This window comes from Gossypium hirsutum, chromosome A01 (assembly GCF_007990345.1).
Source record: "Gossypium hirsutum isolate 1008001.06 chromosome A01, Gossypium_hirsutum_v2.1, whole genome shotgun sequence".
In the NCBI taxonomy this organism is placed as follows: Eukaryota; Viridiplantae; Streptophyta; class Magnoliopsida; order Malvales; family Malvaceae; genus Gossypium; species Gossypium hirsutum.
Window position 1 is genome coordinate 52,565,635 of NC_053424.1, and position 9,027 is coordinate 52,574,661.

The 9,027-nt window shown below is 36.2% G+C and overlaps 1 non-coding gene across 1 annotated transcript; it reads right to left on the reverse strand.

Moving 5' to 3' along the window:
• Window positions 1–3,605: 3,605 nt before the first annotated feature.
• LOC121206494 (small nucleolar RNA R71) lies at window positions 3,606–3,712 on the reverse strand. The gene has a single exon (XR_005901530.1). It is a non-coding gene; the product is annotated as a small nucleolar RNA R71 (small nucleolar RNA).
• Window positions 3,713–9,027: the final 5,315 nt, after the last annotated feature.

Below are 9,027 nucleotides of genomic sequence, written 5' to 3' on the forward strand. Positions count from 1 at the left end.
TATTCATGGCATAAGGCATCTCAACCAAAATAAACTTCAGCCACAACTAAACTGAAATCAAGTCAAGCAAGATAGTTAAGCCATTTTTTGCATGGCTAATTTACAAACATTTCCAAAATAATTAATCCCAGAGCTAGCTTATACATGCCATAATTTTAAGTTTAGCTTAAAGATACCAAAATAGTAGATAGTGTGATGAGCTTGGCTGACAGTCCCCGAGCTTGTAGCTTGACTCCAAAATCTATAAAACTGAGTAAACACAACACACAGAGTAAGCTATCACAGCTTGGTAAGTTTTAAGCAAACAAATAGCCCAATGAAGTTAACCAATTTAACTAAACAGAACCAAATTATTTTATCATTTCACATTTATCCAATCGTTTATAAACACATATATTCATATTAAGTATGTATATAAACATATAAAAAAATTTATTTCCCTTTTATTTTATCACCTTGACCGAACATTTATATCACCAAAATTCATATAAATTAACCTTTAACCTTCATAGCCGAATATCAATATATACCTAGTTCACAAACACAAACACAAACACAAAACTCATACGACTTATTATACTTTCATATACATATATTAACCATATAACCGAATATGTACCTCATCAATTGAACACATATATATAAGAAATATCACAACATGCTTACTACTCATTCAAAAAATAAGTACACATATCATAAGCACATATTTTCTTAAATTGCACTTACAAGATTCATAGCAAATAACCAAGGTTTTTATTTACCTTTTCTAAAGTAGGTGACAAGTTAATTATTACCTAAAATATAGCTTGTTTTACACATTTGTTCTTATTATACCTTTGCCCGATGAACCATTTGGAATTGGATAGGACATTGGATAATCATACAAGTCGTACACTGCCAACGTCCCAAACCTGGTCTTACATGTAGCCACATATCGATGCCACTATCCTAGACAGGGTCTTACTCGTAAACACATATCAAAACCACATATCGATGCCATGGTCTTACTTGCACACATATATCGGAATCCTATGTCATGACATACGTATCCTAACTATTCCTAAGGTTCATACGGGACTTTCAAACGTCGTATCTCGGTCAAATCGAACTCGGAAGTGTAGTAGCCACATTTAATCATTTTCGGCCATAGTATAATTAAACTCTAACATTTCATAACAGCATATAAATATCACATTAAATTACTAATAAATATGTCTATTTGCTTATAAACTTACCTTGGACGATATAAAACGGAATCGGACAGCTAGTCGACAACTTTCATTTTTTCCCGATCCAAGTCCGATTTCTTTGGTTCTTGATCTAAACATATTCAAATTAAGCTCATTCAAACATATTTTCATTCAATTTAGTCCAAAAACACATAAATGGGCTGATTACCATTTTACCCCTGACATTTACAATTTTTACAATTTAGTCCCTATTGCACAAAACACAAAATACACAAAATTTCTTTATACTTATGTTGGGCCGAATTTTACACATTCCCAAATAAGTCCATATATTCAATTTATTTCACATTTTAGTCCCTCAAATTATTATTTCTGTAATTAAGTCCTAAATACTCGAAATCATAAAAAATTCCAATACAAAATATGTTAATCTAAAACATATCTTCCATTTTTCATCATCAAACAACAAAAATCACAAGTTATCAACAATGGCACAATTCAAAATATTCATCAAAATAAAAAATTAGGACTTTTTGATTCCGTACGTTGGCAGAATCGAAGCACGACTCACATGGGTGGACCACACAACCATGCTTATTTAACAGGCTTGACCACGGCCTGAAGTAATTGCACAAGGGGCATGTCACACAGGCGTGTCCCTGCTGAGCCCAAGTTGAGTCCAATTCGGAAAAAGACCAATTTTGAGGGTTCTTAGGCATTCTAAAGCCTATAAATACACCCTAGAGGAGGAGGAAAAAGGGACACACAGAGAGAAGGAGGTAGGGAACTGGTTAAAGAAAGCCGATTAATCCATCTTAGAAGTCAGATTCATCATTAAGACTGAAGATCTCCCCTCAATTTCCCTTCAGGAGTTTTGGGTTTTTCTTTATGTTTTGTATTCATTATTCTTTTGAGATGTTTACCTTTTTAGTTATGAACTAAAACCCCTAAATACCTAAGGGGAATGAAACCTAAGACAGATCTTGTTATTATTATCTGAATTGTATGATAAATATTTGACTTGTTCTTAATTATGTGTTCTTAATTCTTGTTTTGATATTCCAGGATATTGATTCAAGTTAAGCTCTTATTCAGAGGAGGAATAAACCCTGTCTAAGAGTACATATGTCATAATTAAGCGGAGTTAGCTGCGTGCTTAGAGATAGGGTGACAAGATTTTGCCAGATTAGGGTGAAACCTAATATGGGGATCCATAGATCGAGTTAATGCAACCCTAGGGAGTTAATTAGAAAGAGATTTCAATTATTCAACCTAGGGTTAGACGTTGTTAGTCTCGAGAGAGATAATAATATAACTTAGGGATTTCTACGGATCAAGTCAAATGAATAAATTGTCCGATTCAGAGTCAAATAACAAGTGAAGTCTAGGTGGATTTTTCCTTAGGTATTGTCTCAATCAATCGAGTTTTCCAAAAGTAATTCTCCAATTCTATTTTCTGTGATTTCTCAGTTTAGTTCATTAGTTAGTAAAAACAAACCCCATTATTCTTAGACTAGATAATAAAAAGACAGTCATTACTAGTACTTTTAGTTCCTTTGGGTTCGACAATCCTGTCTTGCTAAAACTATACTACTGTTTGATAGGTACACTTTCCTTCATTGTGGTAATAGTCAGTTTCAAGAACGATTCATTATAAATATTTTAAACTTATCACACAAAATCACGATGAAGTTTTTGGCGTCGTTGTCGGGGAACTAAGATATTAGGAACACTCAATTTATATTACTTTAGCCATTTATTTTTCTTGCAAGTTAATTCTATTTTCTTTTTATTATTATTTATTAATTTATTTTTTCTTTCTCTTGGCAGGTTTTTATAGTTTATGACTAGAAGAAACCCGTCAGTACCATTTCTTTTTGATAGTGAGATCGATCGCACAGTTTGCAGAAACCAAAGAGAAATAAGACGAAGCTTAAGATACACAGAGAACGAGCAAGAGGACGATATTCAAACCCAACCGAGGAGATGGCTGAAAACCAAGAAAATCTGCTAACTCCTACGATTGCTGTTAATCAGAATCCTGCTCCGCGCACTGTGTATGATTATGTTAAACCTAATTTAATAGGAACTGAGTCAAGTATAGTTAGACCTGCATTTGCTGCAAATAATTTTGAACTGAAACCCAACACAATTCAAATGATACAATAGTTTGTTCAGTTTGATGGTTTGTAGGACGAGGATCCCAACGCTCACTTGGCAAATTTCCTAGAATTTTGTGATACCTTTAAAATCAATGGCATTTCTGATGATGGCATACGTCTTCGATTGTTTCCCTTTTCATTAAGGAACAAAGCTAAACAGTGGTTGAACTCGTTACCATGAGTGTCAATTACTACTTGGGAACAAATGACCAAAATTTTTTTACTTAAATATTTTTCGCCGGCTAAAACGGCTAAATTACGTAATGATATCTCTTCTTTTGTGCAGATAGATTTAGAAACACTCTACGATGCATGGGAGAGATACAAAGACCTATTGTGAAGATGCCCTCACCTTGGGTTACCACTATGGCTACAGGTTCAAACATTCCATAATGGCTTGAATCCTTCGACTCGGCAGATGATTGATGTAGCCACTGAAGGAACTATCAATAATAAAACACCTGAGGCGGCTTACGAATTTATTGAGGAGATGTCCCTGAATAACTATCAGTGGCAAGTTATGAGAACAAAGCCAACGAAAACAGCAGGTGTTTATAACATCGATTCGGTCACCATGCTCTCTAATCAAGTAGAACTTTTGAATAAGAAAATTGATGGTTTTCTTAGTACTTCACAGGTTCACCTAGTAATGCAGTGCGAAGCAAGTGGGGGCGGATCAAGTAATTCAGAATACCAACATTATGGCGATAACATGGAGAACGAGTAGTTAAATTACATGGGTAATAATCCTCGATCTCAAAACAATCCATACAGTAACACTTATAATGCAGGTTGGAAGAACCACCCAAATTTCTCATAGGCAGGCCAAGGAAATCAGAGACCACCTCCAAGCTACCAACAACCACCCTACCAAAATGAAAAGAAGCCGAACCTTGAAGAAATGCTCTCAAAGTTTATATCGATGTTAGAAACTTGATTTTAGAATACCGAGACAGCACTTAAGAATCAACAAGCATCGATCCAAAGGCTCAAAACTCAGATTAGACAGCTTGCCAAGTTGATTTCTGAATGACCATAAGGTAGTTTGCCAAGCAACACAGAATCTAACCCAAGGGAACAACTCAACGCGATTACTAGTCAAGATGAGGAAGGGTTAGTCACACCTGAACCAGAACCAAGGCAAGAAACTGAGATAAGCAAAGGTAAATGTGTGGTAGACTACAATGAGCAGAAACCAGTAAGTACAGAATACAAACCTCGTGTGCCATACCCCAAAGCGACAAGGAAAGACCACTCAGATGAACAATTTGGTAAATTCCTTAAACTTTTAAAGAAACTACATATTAACCTACCGTTTATTGAAGCACTTTCGCAGATGCCGAACGCAGTCAAATTTTTAAAGTAGCTTCTAGCAAATAAACGAAAGTTAGATGAAAGGTCGCATGTGGAGCTGAACGCGGTTTGCTCAGCCATTCTTCAGATTAAGCTACCCACCAAATTGAATGACTTAGGGAGTTGTACAATTCCTTGCTTAATTGGTAATTTAAATGTTAATAATGCATTAGTTGATTTAGGGGCTAGTATTAATGTCATGTCTTCCAAAATGTTCAAACAATTAGGTCTTGGGAAACCCAAACAAACTAGGATGAGCATTCAATTAGCAGATAAAACTATAAGATTTCCTAGGGGTATTATTGAAGATGTGCTGGTTAAAATCGATAAATTTATATTTCTCGTTGACTTCGTTGTTCTAGACATAGAGGAGTATATCAACACTCCTTTGATTTTAGGAAGGCCCTTTTTAGCAACTACTAGAAAAATTATTGATGTTGGCACAGGTGAGCTCACACTTCGTGTGGGAGACGAAACAATCACTCTTCAAGCTCGCAATTCCGGCAACACATCAAAAATTGAAAGTGATTGTCTGAACCATTCTGCTAAAACTGACAATATGGTACAACCCACTTTGCAGGAAATGAGTTTGAAGGAAGTACATGAGCCATTTTCAAGCAATAGTAGAGGACCTATTTATGAAGAACGAAGGCTACAAATCAAGGAACTAGATGAATGGCAAACACATAAACCGAGAACACACGATAAACCAAAACTACGCCAAGATGAGCTCAATACCTTTCCAAATCAACTTAAGGTTGGAGATAAAGTTTTATTAGATGTCGCAGATCCTCACATTGTCACGACCAAACCAAATGAAGAAATCCCTCTTACAATACTTAGCATTTTCTCATTCAGTACATTCGAGGTAAATCATCCAAAGCTCAGCACTTTTAAGGTAAACAATACCCACCTAAAACCTTATTTTGATGAGATTCACAACAAGAATGAGGAGTATAAACTCCTCGAACCACCATGACCATTCAATGGAGAGGTAAGTCAAGCTTAGACTATAAATAAGCGCTTCTCGAGAAGCAACCCAAGCATAACTGTATTAACTTCTTTAAATTTTAGTGTTTAACCCTCCCGTAGCGTTTGTTTACTCTTTTCACTTCTATTTTACTTATTTCCAATGCTTATTATCAAAACAATCTTCATTTTTCTCATACTATTTTCATTTTGTTCATTATTCTATAATTTAAGTTGTTAGGAAAGCCTCATTCTATTGTCATACCCATGCCATTACTATGCTCATTCTCATGTTATTACCATGCTAATGTCACGAAATTATGCTATCAAATTGATTATTTTGGTTGAGTTTGGTTAGTATTAGTAGTTTTTGCTGAAATTGTTAGTTCAAATTCGTGGCTTTTCCCTTTTCAAATTCGTTTACCTACTAATATTCTTTTTTTTATATTGTAGGTATACAATGTCGTCTTCACGTGGTAAAAAGGCTGCCATCCCTGCTTCAAAGAAAAGGAAGGGAGCGTCATCTTCCTCAGGTCCTATCGCAGAAATTCGCCACCCTTTCTTGCAATTCCCTATCGGGCCCCAAGAACAACTTTTCTAAATACTCTGGGCTCGCCCTTTAATTACAGTCCGCTGCATCGACTAGGCTACAATAGAACAAGTTCAGTTGGCTAATGCGATTCGGGCCCTCCTAACCACCGACTCTTGGAAGCTTTCCTTTAGGATCATCGAGCCAAAATATCTCGAGCTCACGATGGAACCATGCTCAACGTTTCATCTTCAAACCGTATGATGAACTACGATGATCCTGGCACGGTCCAATTTTGTCTAGGCAGATTAGTCCGCCAACTATGCGTCCCAGAATTTGGTACTGCACTGGGCTTATCTACAGAGGAGTTCAAGGAGGAGAATGACTTACATGCTCTCAACCGCCACATCCATCGTTCTCCTTCACGGTGCTGGGACGCACTAGTACCAGGTTCGGCCACCTACAATCCTAGCCGCTCCAAACCATTGGCTCTCCCTCCATCTCTGAGGTACCTACACACCATTTTGGCTCACACGATAACAGGAAGGCGAGAGAGCACTGGCATCGTTAACACTCACGATGCCTACTTTCTATGATGTATGTCACATGGGCATGTCATAGACCTTGCTTATTTCGTTGCCCTCTCCATTCAACACCAGAAAGAGCGGCATAGGAAGGGGGTCATCTCCATTGGCCCCTATGTTACTCGGTTGGCTCGACACTTCGGGCTCCTCAACACTGTGGCCCAAGAATCATCTTTGACCCTCATTGGCCGGATGTCTTCATAAGGCATCTCGAGCATGCTAAGCATGAGGATGATTGAAAAGTGCCGAGGAACCTACCCTCCTCAATATCGTCTAGCCCAATCTACCGAGGAGGAGGTACCTAAGGATATTACTGATGATGTCCCCCCACAGCACGCGGACCCACCGTCTCAGCCACCACCACCCTCTCGTCCAGTTCATGTGGCGGCTTCATATGCTGACATCTCTGAGCGCCTTACTCGATTCGAGCAGCAGTGTTGTCAACAATTTGATAGCATTGATGCTACTCTACAGCAAGTTTGTCAGCACTTCCACATCTAATCGCCACCACCACCGCGCGAACCATCCAGCGATAATGATGTTTAATTTTATTTTTTTATTTTTTTGTTTTCATTTTTGTTTTCATTTTATGTTTTTATTAATTTCACTTTTAACTTTTAAATGTAATTTCCTTTTTATTACTATTTTAGGTTTTATAAACAAATCTCAGTTAAATTCTTTATGAGTAATTATTCTTCCTAATATCCCCTAAAAAGTTCCTGATTTTATCACAGTTATAAAGAGCTACAAAGCTCACCATTACTTAGGAACTTGAAACTCCGCTGGGAAAGGTTCACCACGACTGCCATGTCCTGCTCGACCACGACCATAGCTACCACCAGATATAATATTCTTTTGGTGCAGGACTTATGGACTAATGAACCTCTACCACCGTCGGAGTATTTTCCTCTACCCTCACGCTGATTATTCTCTAAAACTACTGTTCAAGGAAATTCATTCATCACTCAGGAAGTTTCAGTTCTCTCCCTATCTTATTTTTATATTCTTTTCTATATATCTATCTTTGTACATTAAGGGCAATGTACATCTTAAGTGTGGGGGGGTATTCATTTTTATATCAGAAAAATCCCTGAATGATTGCCTTGTTCTCTTAAAAAGCTCTCATATCATGTTTAGGTTAAATTTTGATTAATTTATGATTTTTATTGATATTTCTTAAATTAAAGCTAGACATTCATGCATTGATTATTTAAACTTTAAGACATTAGAGAATTAAGCATGATAAGTTGATTTTTAAGAATTTAAAATTTTAAGTTGTTTCCCCAAGTTTAGGTATTATCTTGAATTGAAATCCACAAGTTTAAACATAAAAAAAGCCATATTTTTTATGAGATATTAAGCCTTTAGAGCATCTATTTTTTCTTTCATGCTCACTTTCACTATGAGTGCGTTATTATTGAATTGTTATTCTAGAACTTGCTTGATTATGCATGTCAAGACCATACTATTTGATTTGATATGTCAAAATGATAAAGGCGCTTAGGTTTAACCCACTCACTCCATAAAAGCCTACCTTAACAATTAACCCTTAGTGAACCCATTTGAGCCTAACAACCCATTCATTGATTTACTCTCAATATTAATCCAAAACTCATTATTGTTGAAATCCCCTAAATTAATTTGATCCCTATTTTTGTCGAGATTTGAGTTGGAATAATTTCTTAGCTATGTTTTATTCTATTTTGTAATTATTTGTTCTTCAAAAAATCAAAAAAATGTATACATTTTAGTAGTAGTGCTCTTTTGAGCTAAAGAAGTTAAATTCCATATTCTGAGAAATAGTTCTTTTGTACGCAATTGTTGACTAGTCATATTTCTAGTTAGGCAATTTTTCAATTCAATCTCGATTCTAACCCTTTCTTTTAGCTTGTGGCCACAACCTTTAACCAAAGCCACGTTACAACCTTCTAAAGACCTTTTGATTGATGTTTCATCTCAATTTATAGTGGTGGAGATTTGATTTTCATGCAAGCCTATGGTAATGACTCTTCATTATTGACTATTGAGTGCTTCACTTATTGTCCTTAAACACCTCTAGTGATTTGACTGAATCTTTATTGAGGCTGTGAAACTCTGTGACATTTTGAATCAAAGGTAATTACTTAGACGAGGGGAGACACCTATGTTTTCATGATATAATACTAAACTTGGAATGTTTGAAACTTTGATGTTCTTTTAGTTGAATTTTCAATGTATGATTACCTATGGAGTATTTTGAG